Source organism: Cyprinodon variegatus, unplaced genomic scaffold (assembly GCF_000732505.1).
Source record: "Cyprinodon variegatus isolate N-32 unplaced genomic scaffold, C_variegatus-1.0 Scaffold48, whole genome shotgun sequence".
Classification (NCBI taxonomy): Eukaryota; Metazoa; Chordata; class Actinopteri; order Cyprinodontiformes; family Cyprinodontidae; genus Cyprinodon; species Cyprinodon variegatus.
The window spans coordinates 1,795,977-1,809,192 of record NW_015150501.1 but is presented as its reverse complement, the minus strand read 5'-3'; the positions used below and the strand labels follow the sequence as shown (position 1 = coordinate 1,809,192).

At 37.2% G+C, this 13,216-nt stretch overlaps 1 long non-coding RNA gene across 1 annotated transcript in view; it reads right to left on the bottom strand.

The window, feature by feature from the left end:
• Positions 1-5,074: 5,074 nt before the first annotated feature.
• Positions 5,075-13,216, bottom strand: part of LOC107082215 — a 19,099-nt gene continuing 10,957 nt past the window's right edge. Inside the window, exon 3 of the long non-coding RNA XR_001481126.1 lies at positions 5,075-5,249. This is a non-coding gene — a long non-coding RNA (uncharacterized LOC107082215). The remainder of the gene's footprint in view (positions 5,250-13,216) is intronic.

Genomic DNA, 13,216 nt, shown 5'->3' with positions numbered 1-13,216 from the left:
TATATATATATATATATATATATATATATATATATCTGTATATAGATAGATTATTGGTTATCAGTTTCTCCAGAGCAAAAGAAATCAGGTTTTCCTGTGTGGCATTTAAAAAAATTCCCTTAATGAGATTTACTCCCACAGAAATGATTGAAGTCAGGTGATGCTGGGGAAAAAAAACCTGGCTTAAAGACAATTTTACAAGCTCCTCACTTGGATGGTTCTGTTTGGTTTTTCCTTCTTACATATTCTTTATACTACTCCAGATATTTATAAATGCAATTGTTATTTTAAACAGTAATTTCAAAGATTCTAAGCTATTTAGATGTGCCATTACTACAATTTGGGTTTTTATTTCCTTATATTTGCTTTTTTTTTTTTTTCTTAAATAATTAGTAAACAGATCTTAGTTTTACTTAAAAAATATAAACATTAATTACATAATCCTGATAGCTTTTCATATAATGCCTAATTAAACAGTAAATATCATTCATTCAAATTTGGATTTAAAAAAATGTGCTGAATCACATTGCATTCATGAGATATTTTTTAAAAAAAGAATAAAAAAGACAGAATTGCAAAATAAAATACTACATTGAGAACAGGCAGTTTATATTTCATGTGCTGTATTTCAATTTTGCATTGCAAATTTGCTCTCTAATTTGTGATAAGCCACAGTGTACATAAAAAAAGAATAGACTTATTGAAATCCCGCTCCTACTGCTTGAAATGTCAGTTCTCACGCTATATTTGATTTAGACTTCTGTAAAAAAAAAAAAAAAAATACATGTTGATTTAATATTATGACAAATTAATTGAAAATATTGAGCATTCATTTGTATCATCGCTGGATCTTCAATGATCTATTTATCTATCTGTCTGTTCATGCTTTCGTGAACATTAATACCTATAGGAAATATAAATAAACTATAAAGAAGGTTACAGTGAAGTAAAACAAAGTCTTACACTAACATTAAGGGCTAAAACCAAGAACACTATTCAAATAGAATCCATAAGTCCAGGATATGGATCTGAATTTTCAACATTTAAATAAACGACCGCCTGTTGTCCAAAACCATTCAGCACATATAAAGTGAACCTATAAACAGCTACAATTGAGGTTTATAAACAGGGATCCATGGAGTCATTAGTCTCTTTGCGTCTATGTGCGCGTGCATGTGTGAAGGTGATCCTAGCTAATCCGGTTTTATAAACGTCTGACATAATCTGTGTTCCACTCTCAAAGTCCAGGACAGGGAGATGTGAGGAAAAGAGACCGAAAGAGAGGAAAAGAGAGGAGGGGAAGACAATGATGTGGGAGCTGACATGGCAGCAGAGAGATGATTGAAAGGCAGATGGGTTTAAAGAAGATGACAGAAACGAAGCATGTGAAGAGAGGTGGAGGGAAAGGAGGAGGGTGGGGCGAGGAAGAAATAAGTGAGACAAAGATGAAGGAGGACAGAACTGGGCGGCTGGTGGAAAATTCCTCTAGGATTTAGTGAAACAGGACTGTTAGTGGTGGTTTGGTTATCATCATGAGCAAAGGGGTCATAGGTAAGATGGTTTGTAGGTAGGCTTGTGAAGAAGGCAAAAAGGCTGGTATCTCTTTAAAGAATGGGTGTTTGTCGAAAACAGACACTGAAAAAATTAAGGCCAGAGAAAGATTTTGATTTTTCAAATGAAAAATTAGCTATTTTTCTCCCACAGATAAATCTGTAATCACACATTAATATTCTGAGATGTATTTCACCATCTTTTCCTCATTTTGTCCTAAACCTCATGTCGATTCTTAGAATACTATTACACAGACTAACACAGGTTTACAATACATATCTGAAAATTTTCTTTTACCTGTGCCTTCAGAAATCACTTCATTGGTGAAAAGAGTCCACCAGTATGTAGGTTCATCTTAAAAATAAAGCAATTTAAATGTTTTCTTTTAGAAAGCCTTAGCAAACAAACAGCATCATAAAGATAGAGAAACATTCCCAGTTTAAAACAGGGCTAGTTCTGACATTAAATAGTTCAAAGTTCAGCCTAACCTTTTAGCAAAAGTCCATTCAAGTGCGACCTGGTGGCCATTTGTGGCCCACGTAGGATTTTAGGTGCTTCTTTATCAAGAACTGCTAAATTCAGGTTGGCCACTGATGCTGATCCCCTAACAATTGCTGAAAAAAAGGTGCAAGACATCATTTTTTATCTACTATTCACAGTAATGATTAATTTTCTTTAGTCATGACAACAACTAAGACGATTTTACAGGAGTGGCAGCCTAGTGGTTAGGGCATAGAGCTTGGAATCCTGAGGTTGTGAGTTCGAAAACCCACTCCAACAGACATCCTCTCTGAGCGAGACTGATAACCCCACACTGCTCCCCGGAGGCTCCATGATGGCAGCCCACTGCTCCTTAAGGGGATGGGTTAGATGCAGAGGTAAATTTCTCCATTGTGAGATCAATAAAGTTAAATTATTATTATTTTGGAGACTTCTTTTGTTTCTTAGGATGCTCTTCACAAAAATTAATGAACTGATTCACATATCTGCACAGCCCTGAAGCCTATTTGAACATATAACCTGTAAATTATATACAAGTCTTCTCCCTTGTAGCTCCAGATGTCTATCTAGTTTGAATTTATGACCTGTCCTATTTCTATCGTCCCTGTTACCTCCTCTTTCTGATTCCCTTCATCCTCTTAAATCACCTCAGCCACTGCAGCTAATATCTGCCTTATACCTCATATCAGCTGAAAAACACTCACAAAATAAGTCAGAACATCATGTTACTCATGAAAAGTTGTTATTGATCTGAGCTAGATCATCCCTATTTACCTTACATTATAGGAAGAAAGCATTTTGTTGAAAATCCATCAGTGTTCAGGAAGTAGTAATTTTATAAACAGACATATGAATGAGACTGTGATAAAAACGAATGCAAAGAGCTTTTCAAATTGCCTTTGAAAGTTTGAGGGGGCATTACAAAGCAGACATTTATTCTCCTTATTGTCAAAAAGCAAATATAGCGTGTAATAATGGCCATTAAACCCAGAAATACTATTATGATGTCTGCTCTTAAACCTTTCATTCATAGCAATAAAACTCCTTAAACTCTGCATCAAGCTTTTAAAGCAGGAATTCTAATTTAACATTCTTCCCAAATCTGCTTCTGTGATCTACTTTCTTCTTGTTTAAACCAATCTTTTGAAGTGTTTATAAAAATAACGTCAACCTGTTCCGTTATTACTAAAAGTGACCAATATATTTATGATATCTGATTAAAATCTCCCTCTAATGAAGTAAGCTCATCTTTTGGAAAAGGTTCAGTTTTTAGTCTGTTTTCAAGATAGATTTTTTCATTTCTCTATGTGATTGTAAAACTTTATTACCTTTGGCAAGAAAGAATGAATTCAGTCCCATATGACGGTTTGAGTGTTTTTATTATTACAAAAAATAAAAAAATAAAAAAACTACAAGCAATAATTTCATAGACCTTGGTGGAGAGGTGCATGGAGTGATGAGCTAGAAATCCGATGGTTTTGTTGTTCTCACTGTAAGAACTGAATGTAATAAAGGATGAATCCTTCCTGCAACAATTGCCTCCAAAAAAAACAGCTTAATGTGATCTAAGATGTTTCATGGATGCAAGTATCTGTACAAAAGGCATTAGGAAACACAAAACAGTTTGCACCATTTGTGGCTTTTAAGAGCCACTCTCCTCATTATCTGTTGCAATCTATGCCCTGATTGCTTTCACATGTTCTTTGCTGAGTTTTTTTCTCTCGATGAGACGCCCTCAGTGCAGCTGTTTTCTGAATTTGTTAGCCTGTTTTATTGCTTGTTTGAAAGAATACAGAAAAACTGACATCAAATTTTTTCTGAGAACGCCAGTGAAAAACTGTAATAGAGGCAGAAGTTGTATGGAAAAAAACATAACTTAATATAATAACTAAATATCTTAAATAGTTTTATTTAGTAAGTAGTTTTGTTGTTGGTGTAAAGAAGGAATATGTAGGAAATCTCTGCAAATTATGTACAGAGGAGAATGTATATTTCCATAGGTCTGCACCTCTCTGTTTATTTCAAATATAAAAACAGAGTCTAGACATTTCAAATAAAGATGTGTTGGTCTGGTTTATTTAAATAAGAATAAACAGGTCATCATTTGGGGAGATATTTGGGTGGGGTTTATCCTAGACAGGTGGCTTGTCCATCACAGCACCAGTAAGATAATGATCTAATAAAATGGTGGAAACTGAAATATTGAGAAAAAATAGATTATGCAACTGCAAAAGCATAAATGAATTGTTTCTTATTTCTAACCTTTTATGCCAGCAGTTATGGAGGCCAACATTTCCACGTGTCTGAATGAGTTTTTCTCTAATTTATTTCTGTGTTGCGACAAAATGCTTAAAGTGGTTTTCATCAAATACCCCAGCGTTACATTGCTTTGTAAATGAGGTCCTCAGGATGAAGAGAAAAGTGCTTTTGGATGTTATTATAACTTAGCAGATTAGCAGAAAGGCTTTTCACTAAGCATGGGCAGTCTAGAAAACCTATTAAAAGGTGCCTCGGCTTTTTTATCCCGGATCCTTTCATCACTTTTCTCTTATTATATTTTACCAGCCACCCTGAAATCATGTTTCAGTCCAGACGACACATTTTACTCAATCTGTTCTGTGTTGTGGCCATTTTGCTGACTGTCTCTGCTTATAGTGTGCCACTTATTCTGAGGAAATATCTGCTCACTTCACACAATGCTAGTTTTATTGTCAGTATGGGTCAAGTGTTTTTTTCTGGCCCTGCACACTGGGACATATTTGCAGCCCAGCATATTTAGTCATCGTGAGAGGTAACCTGTCGTGTGGTGAGAGGAAGCAACCCCAACCTGATTTTGGAAACTAGATTGTGAGCATGTAAGAAATAATGTCAGCTTCCTGTGTTCCCTGGAGTGCTGGATGAACTGATAACTGCATGTGAGTCATTTGTAGGTGTGTGAAGGGAGTACAGTAATCAGCCTAAGGAGTGATGGGAACAGTGACAGCTTTGTGGCAGAGCTGAAGTGGAGCCATGTGCACCACGGGGGAACCGGCCCTTTAATGCCCATCGGCCAATCAGACAGGGGGATGCTGGGAGCGTCCTTGGGAATGACCTTGCAGGGGGGCCAAGGGATGGAGAGAGGCGAGAAGACTCAGAGGTGTTGAGTAAGAGAGGGAACGAAGGGCTGGAACACTGAGTACTGGAAGGTGGGAGGAAATCTGAGAGAAAAAATAAAAAACGTAGCAAGATATCAGCTCTATTCATTTGAACCACAAAAGCAATTTACTACTACATGAAACAGACACAGAGGTGGAATAATGAGGAGATGCAGACAGGCAGCAGACAGATGAATGAGAGATATTTCGTTTTAGGAGCATAAGAGGATTTAAAGTTCAGCCAGTTCTGCCAAACTCCACCTCTCTCTCTCTCTCTCTCTTTCTCTTTCCGACTCAGTGACACACATGCAGACGTCACCCAGATTAAATTGACAGCATTTCACTTTCCCGCATTGCATAAGAAGCGCTTTGCAAAGGATGAAACAGCAGAGTAAGAGTCAAAACGTAAAAATTAAGATGCAGACTTAATTTATGGGGAAGATTAAGCAAAGAAAGCAAGAAAGAAGATTAAGTTCTTTCCCTGTTTGTTAAAGAAAAGGTCACAGAAAGGAAAATGTTGACCCAACAACAGGAAGATCTCTTGTATGAAGTTTAAAAAACTGAGATTTGCAGGATTAAACAAACTGCAGTAACCAGTCTATTAACTGATCAGGTAGCACTTCCACCAAAGTTATTATGTAAATGCTAAAGAGAGAAGTATTTTTTATTCTCTGTTTTTATTTTCTCTTTGTAGTAGATTAATCTGGTCTGGCACTCTAACTGTGATATGACCCTGAAGGGAGGCATCAGCTTGGCTGCTGCAGTCAACATCTTTATTTAGGTGATAGTGGTGGGCCTGTTTTTCAATGTTTAATCCTGTCTCTCCTGGACATAGCTATGGGCTCAGCTTTTACGGTGTCTATATGTGTTCTTTTAATATTGTTTTTACATGAAATTCAGATCAGAGCTTGTCTGCTTAACTGTTTCTCTCCTAGACAGTCCATTTATTTATAAATCTGTGCTTCTATGTTTCTTTTGTTTGTTTGTTTCTATCTTCTCTAATTCCTATACGGCCTCGACAGAATGCCATTTAGGAATATAGTTATCTTCCTCTTTAAAAAGAGTTTTTCCTCTCCACTATCCTAACATGCATGCTCTGTGTTAGGGACTGCTGCACAGTCAACTAGAAAATGCTGTTGCCATGTGCTCATTCAGGTGGAGCGAATCCTGCTAAGTCAATGACTCGATACAATCATCTGGTTTTCCTTAAAAAGACAACTTGAACCATATGACTGTAAGATTTGATTTAATTTTCTCATTAAAGTGTCATTAGATGACATGTGAATTGGTGCTATATAAATAAACTGAATTGAATTACAATAAAATATTCATCTTTTAATTTGCCCTTAGCTTAGATGTTAGCAATTGAAGCACAATGTGCTTGTTATTAGGGTTAATTTTCTGTTACAGACCTCTTCCTTTCAGAATCAGGGCAGCTCAGTGTGGTTAAGCATGTGGCTGTTCTTGCTGATTTTTAGGCAAGGGAGGCATGTGAGGTGTTATGGGCCTTACTAATAACTAGGATGGAGAGATAGGTGCCCTCTGCAGCTGTCTGACACATACCATTGCAGCTGGATCCTGCAGCACTTGCTTTCTTTACTCGACATGTGAACTACCAAGGGAATTTTCTAGATCCTCAAAAAATATCTGTCATTTGGTTTTTGGAGGAGTTCCACCTTGGTGGATGTGGACCAGAACACAAATGCATTGTGGATAAACAGAAAAGATTTTAAGGAACATAACCATTTGTCATCTCCTGAACTTTCTTTACCTATAACCTTTATTTTTATTGAAGTGCAGTATGATTACCCCTTTAGACGAATAATTAGCATTTTGGGTAAATGTCAACAGAAGTATCAAACTTATACTTTAGAAAATATTAAACAGTAAAGTGTCTGTAAGAGCAAGTCCTAAAGATAATGGTGAATGTAAATGGAGAAGTGTTGGCCAAGAGGTTAGAGCAGAGTGCTTGTGCTCGGGGAAAGTTGCAACTAACAGCCTCCACTCTGGGTTCTTGAGCAAGACCCTTAACCTCACTGCTCCCCAAGGTCCACACAATGGCCGCCCAGTGCTTCCCAAGGGGATGGGTTAAATGCAGAGATTGAGTTTCTCCATTATGAGATCAATAAAGGGATTTATAAACTGCCTTTCTCCTGCCAAGATTTTAGTGGGCAGCTGTAAAGAACAACACCAATACAGACTTCCAGGTATTCTTTACCTAAATCAATCCATTTCTAGCAATGGACTATTTATCTTTCTAGGTACTTTTCTGGTAGAATGGCATGAAAAAATATAAATGTGTCCTGATGTTGCCTATTCTTGTCACAGTGAATCTTTTGACCCCTGAACTAAATTTGATCCCAACTTAAGCAGCTTCCCTACCCTGTATGTCAGGAGCCACTCTTAAGCCAGAGAGTTAAAGGCTTCAGCCGGGATGAGAGCAGTTTCTGCATCACTGATGTCTTCATCAGATCTGTCTGCGTCCTCTCGTTGATATTTGACATCATCATACTCCTCAGAAACATGCTAGTCTGAATGACTAGCTTTCTTCCCTTTGCCTCCTTTTTCACCAAAAATATGATTCATAGCTTCAATTTTGTGAATGTTCTTTTTGCATGACGATGTGAATTCTTCAAGTGACTCTAAACTGAATTTTGCATGCATGTCAAGCATATCTGGGGATGTTGTTTTTTTCACAAATAAGGGAAAAATAATCCCTGACATAGGATTCAGGTTTGAATAAAAAGAATGATGTCAGATAGTTGAGGGCATTAGTGAAGTAAAAGCATTTCAGTCTGGGAAGAAGTTATTGTTTTAAAACCGCTAATAATAATAAAAGGCTCGCAACTGGACCCAACCCCACAAAGGTCAGATTTTAACCAGTGTTTTAGGATTAAATAAAGAGGGAGGTTTTGGGCATTTGTGGTTCATGAAGAGCTGATTAATTCAAATCCTTGAAGTACTTTTATCTTGTGTTTTGATTAATTTTAAAACCGAGGGGTCAATGGCCACCTCAACATCTAAGGAAGGCTAGAAAAGCTGCAGAGACCTGCTGCTCTGGGGGAAGTATCTGTTAGCATGTGGTGAGCTTCCTAAATCTCTCCTCTGTAGAGGAGTCGCAAAATGAAAGCCTTTGGTTAAAAGAAAACCATTAGAAGTCAGTCACAAACCATCAGAGGAAACGCATCAAACAGGTGTCAGATGGTTGTGGCAGAATCATGCTGTGGGTATTATATCTAAGGTTTTTATATTACCACAGATTTGTGTCTGTTTTATTTCTTATGTGTTTTGACAAATGACTCCGAGTGTATTAAATGGCCTCCAGCTGGTAAACGTTGTTTATAATAACATCGTTTTCTTAAAATAGACCATGAGTAGATTATTAGAAATTAATCTAAATGATCTCAAATGTTCCTAAGGAGGGTGGTACAAAAACTTGCATTGTCTCTAAGAGCAGAACTGCAAAGGTACCATGAAATGGCTCGACCCCAAAAACAAGTGCTGCGGGCCGACCAGATGCATTGTCTAATTTAACCTATTCTTCCATTTTTCGAAGTCAGAAGGTAAAATATTTAGAGGAACACTGAGCAGGAGCTTCTTTAGGGTGATCCAGACCAGGCATGTAGCATATCCTGCCTTTGTCCATTAATCTATGTTCATTCAGTTAGATCAACATATAGGAATACATTTAAGGCAGTAGAAGCGTGCCACAATATATTTCAATATGTTGTTACTTGTCAGTGTTTTTGTGCCTGGAACATGCGACCCAGTTTGTCTGTAACTGGGTCCAGCTCCAGCTGTACCCAATAAGTCAGGGTGATAGAGTACCACTGTAACAGTGTGATAGTCAGGCAACCTCAGCAATATTTTACCTCAAATGAATTCCCACATCGCCCTTGCAACTCCTCCTCTATGCAGTCTATTTACTCAAGCACAGCTAAAATGTATGGGCTTGCAGAAACAAAATATAATGCCTCTGTACTAAGAGTGCTAATTTTAGAAGATTATTTTTCTTGTTTGTGTCAAGTGCAGCTTCTGTATGCTTGTGTGTGTGTTTCTATATCATCTGGCCTCTAGGCCTGTCCACTGGATGTGCATTCATGCCCTTATCTTGAGCACTGCTCTGGCAGAAAGGGGCTGCTCTGTGCTTGTTACTGACTCTCCCAGACCTGCTTCCTCTGGTTGGACTAGATGTCTTTTTTAACGGGTTCCTCACTGTCATGGTTTTGGTTCTGTTCAAGTTTTATCTCTGAGTTCATTTGTCTTATTTCCATTTTTGTGTTCTAGTTATTTTTATTGTATTTGAGTTCTTAGATATTTATTGTTTGCCCTCTTGTGTCAGTCTCCTTTTCCCTAGCTCCCTTGCTGCCTCTGTTTACACCTGCTCCCAATCTGCTAATTAGCCCTGTCTTTATTTCTCTCTGCCATATACTCTCCTCCTGTTCAGTCACTCTTTGCTGGTTTGTCACCCTTCTTGTTGTGAGTATTCCTGGTTTTCAGCATTTTTTGAATTGTGTGGATTTATGTTTTTGGATTTTTTTCTTATTTTACCCTTTTTGTTATTAAAATCTGCATGTAACCACCCTCACCTTTTTTGTCTGCATTGGGGTCCTCCTTCAAACCTCCACCCCATTGTGACATTCACTGCATCTTGTGTTCCCTCTTTTGTTACAGTTAGAGGCTAAAAGGGTATTAGATGTTGTCTGTTATAAATAAGCATTATCATTACACATATGCATCTGGTTAAAAGTTAAGCTCCTAGGGAATGGTTAGAAACAATAGATCTTAGTTTTTTTTTTTTTTTTATTAAATTAACCTATATTAAAGGAGGTCATTCCTGGATTCCTTGTTATTCATGGGTTACCCATGCTTAAAAGAACATATGATGCAAAATGATAGATGGTATATTTCAATTTGACAATCTCTCTGCTGGAAAGTGTCTAGTGTATGGGGTGAGCAGTGATTCAGGGTCCCAAAGTGAATTCTATTCTGTGAGCATGTGTAAGATCTTTAATAACATTCAGAGAGCTAGTACTTCATGAACCTTATTTACAGTATCGTGTTTAAATATTTGCATGCTTTGTAACTCTAAATACTAATACATCTGGTTATTCTTCTTTGCAAAAATGCAGCCAGATTAGATGATCATACACTTGGTCTTTGACTAGGACATTCAAATATCTGTATTTGATATAAACCATTCAACTGTAGCACTAGCTCTTGTATTACTGAAAGATGAACATTCAACTAGGCTTAAAAATATTTTCATAGGCCCTGTATTTAGCTCCTTCAATTATTTCATCAACACTAATCAGCTTCTCTGTGCTGAAAAAAAAAATCCTATAACATATTTCTGCCATTTCTTACAACTGGGGTGATGCATTCAGGGGGACGTTCACTTTCTGTTGTTTTGCATTCAGGCTATATTAAATTTGATCTCATCCACATAATTCATGTCCACTCTACATGGCTTGCGCTTAACTGTAATCACAACATGTTATGGCTTTTTTTGAACCTCTCTTCCATTACGCTTTTGCATTGGACACCACCAGTAGTTGTCATATCTACAGATATTCCCTCCTGAACTGTGGATCAGGAGGTTTCCATGGTTTCCATCCCATAAATTAAAATTATATCAATTTCCAGCAGGTTTGAGGTTGTTGCACACTCCTTTCATTTTGCGTTGAATGATTGATGGCTGTAGGGATGTCTCTTTCTCTCTGAGATAACAAAAGCTACTTCATAATCTAACTTTTTTTTTTTTTTTTTTTACTTCTCAACAGCTTCCTCTCGACCATCTCCTGTGGTCTTTGGTCTTTTTGAAGTAGTTTTTTTTCTTTAATGTTCTTAAAAACAACAACCATGTTATTTACAAAATCAGCTAGATTTACAGGGATATTAGATCAAACACGGAATGATTGGTAACTTCTAAAGCCAGTAGGTTGCACTGATTTTAATTTAGCAATACCAGGTTAAAGGGAGCTGAAAGCAAATGTGCATGTGTGTTTTTGAAAAGCACGTATCACAAAGGTATTTCCATTTGTTTCCTTAATGCTAGACCACAGCAGTGTACCACAGGTTAGGGCGCCTGCCTCTTCTCTCCAGCATTGCAGCATGCTAACTAATGAGAGATGCAACACCACAACCACCAATTTCCCTTTCAAACTGTGCTGGAAATATATCAACGTCAGGAGAGGAGTTTGGGCTCCTTTTCCAGATCAGTGTACTGTGTCTGCAGAAATGCACCTGCCAGACATCCTCCCAGAGCTCATTTTTCAACGCAGCAAATCGTTTCAGCTACATGGACTTTTTATCAGATGATATTTTGAACGCATCAGCCGTGAAACTGTTTTAGCCTATTAGTTTAGGCATATTTGATTGTTGGAAGACTTAAGGAGTAAAACACAGCAACATTTTAGGACAGAAGTAACTGTTAGAATTTATGAAAGATGCTACAGCTGCAAATATACTATTTCATGTTTTACCAGGTAATTCTCATATTTTTTAAGGTCTTTTGTGTATAACCACATTAAAACAAAAAATTTAAGCACTTTTTAAAGGGAAGTTGAAAGCAAGCTTATGTTTTAAAACATTATGCCAAGATTTAAACATCACACACTAACCCATCATCTGGATTTAGAGTATAACACAAAGACATCTACCAGAACTGCAGGCCAACAAAGACAGCAATAATGGACAGTAATACATACAATGGATTAGTTACAATGGACGGCCCCATTGTCACTGGAGGAGCAACAGCAGTCTGCAATGACAACATTCATAGGAAATTTGTTTTAAATTTTGTCTTTGTCAGGTTGGGTGGAGGTTTTTAAAGGACCCAAAAGGGGAGACGGGGGCTGAGGTAGTTTCTTGCTAATTTCATAAGGAGTCGTGGCAACAGAAGCATAAATCCAAAAATAACTGATCAAAGAAAACAAGAGTAATCAACTGTAACCAATAAGTCAGGGTATTTTCTTTTCAACTGATTGGGAGCAGGTGTGGACAAAGTAATTTAGAAGGGAGCTCGGGGAAGGAGACTGACACAAGAGGGCAACAGAGGGTAAACAAGAACTTCATAAAACCAGAAAACTACTAGAATGACACAAAAATGGAAATGAAACCAATGACGTAGGAAACACTGAATGACATAAATCAAAGTGTAACTGAAAACTTAAACAGAACCAAAAAGTTCAGAATCATGACAGCCATAAGCTTTGTAGAAGATTCTGCAAGCATTAGGAAGCAGCTGTTTAGATCAGAAAAAACAAACCTACATGAAATACTGTGTACTTGGAAAAACAAATAAATAAATTACTAAATAAATAAACACCACTGCACGTATCTGAACACACTATCCCCACTGAAAGGCATTATGCTGCCAATGCCGTTACCTTTTGTACAGTATTGATGAAGGGACTTAAATACAGAACATCCCTCAAAGAAACATGTTAAAAGCTGGAAACAACTTGAGATTGTGAGAGATGTTCACTATCCAGCAGGAGAACAGCCGTTTAACATACACCCAGAGCTACAGGGTGATGGTTTAGATTAAAGCAGATTCACATGTTTAAATGGGTCAGTCAAAGTCTAGATGTAAAATACGCTTGAAACAGAAGCTGCCCTCCAAATCTGAATTACTTTGAGCGGTTTTGTTTTAAAGACAATTAGAACAACGTCCATTTCTAGATGTTAATTTCCTCCCACATCACAATGAAGCATTCAGTTGTGTTGCCTATCATAGGGGCCTACAAACTGCAGCCCTGGAGCCATCCAGTATGTCTGTTACCCTGGTTCTACATGATGTTGTCTAAAAGCTATCTCTGCTCTAACTATAGAGGCAGCAAAAGGTCATCTCCTGCATTTTTTTAAACATTGTTTCATACTTCATTTGCATAACATTTTGTTATTTAGCTTAGTTCCTTATTTTTGCCATGAAGCTGTAGGATTTAAGTCTTCTCTTGATTTTCCATAGAAATTAAAGGTTTCATTTATAAAAATGTCTTCTTTGCTTTTATATATATATATATATA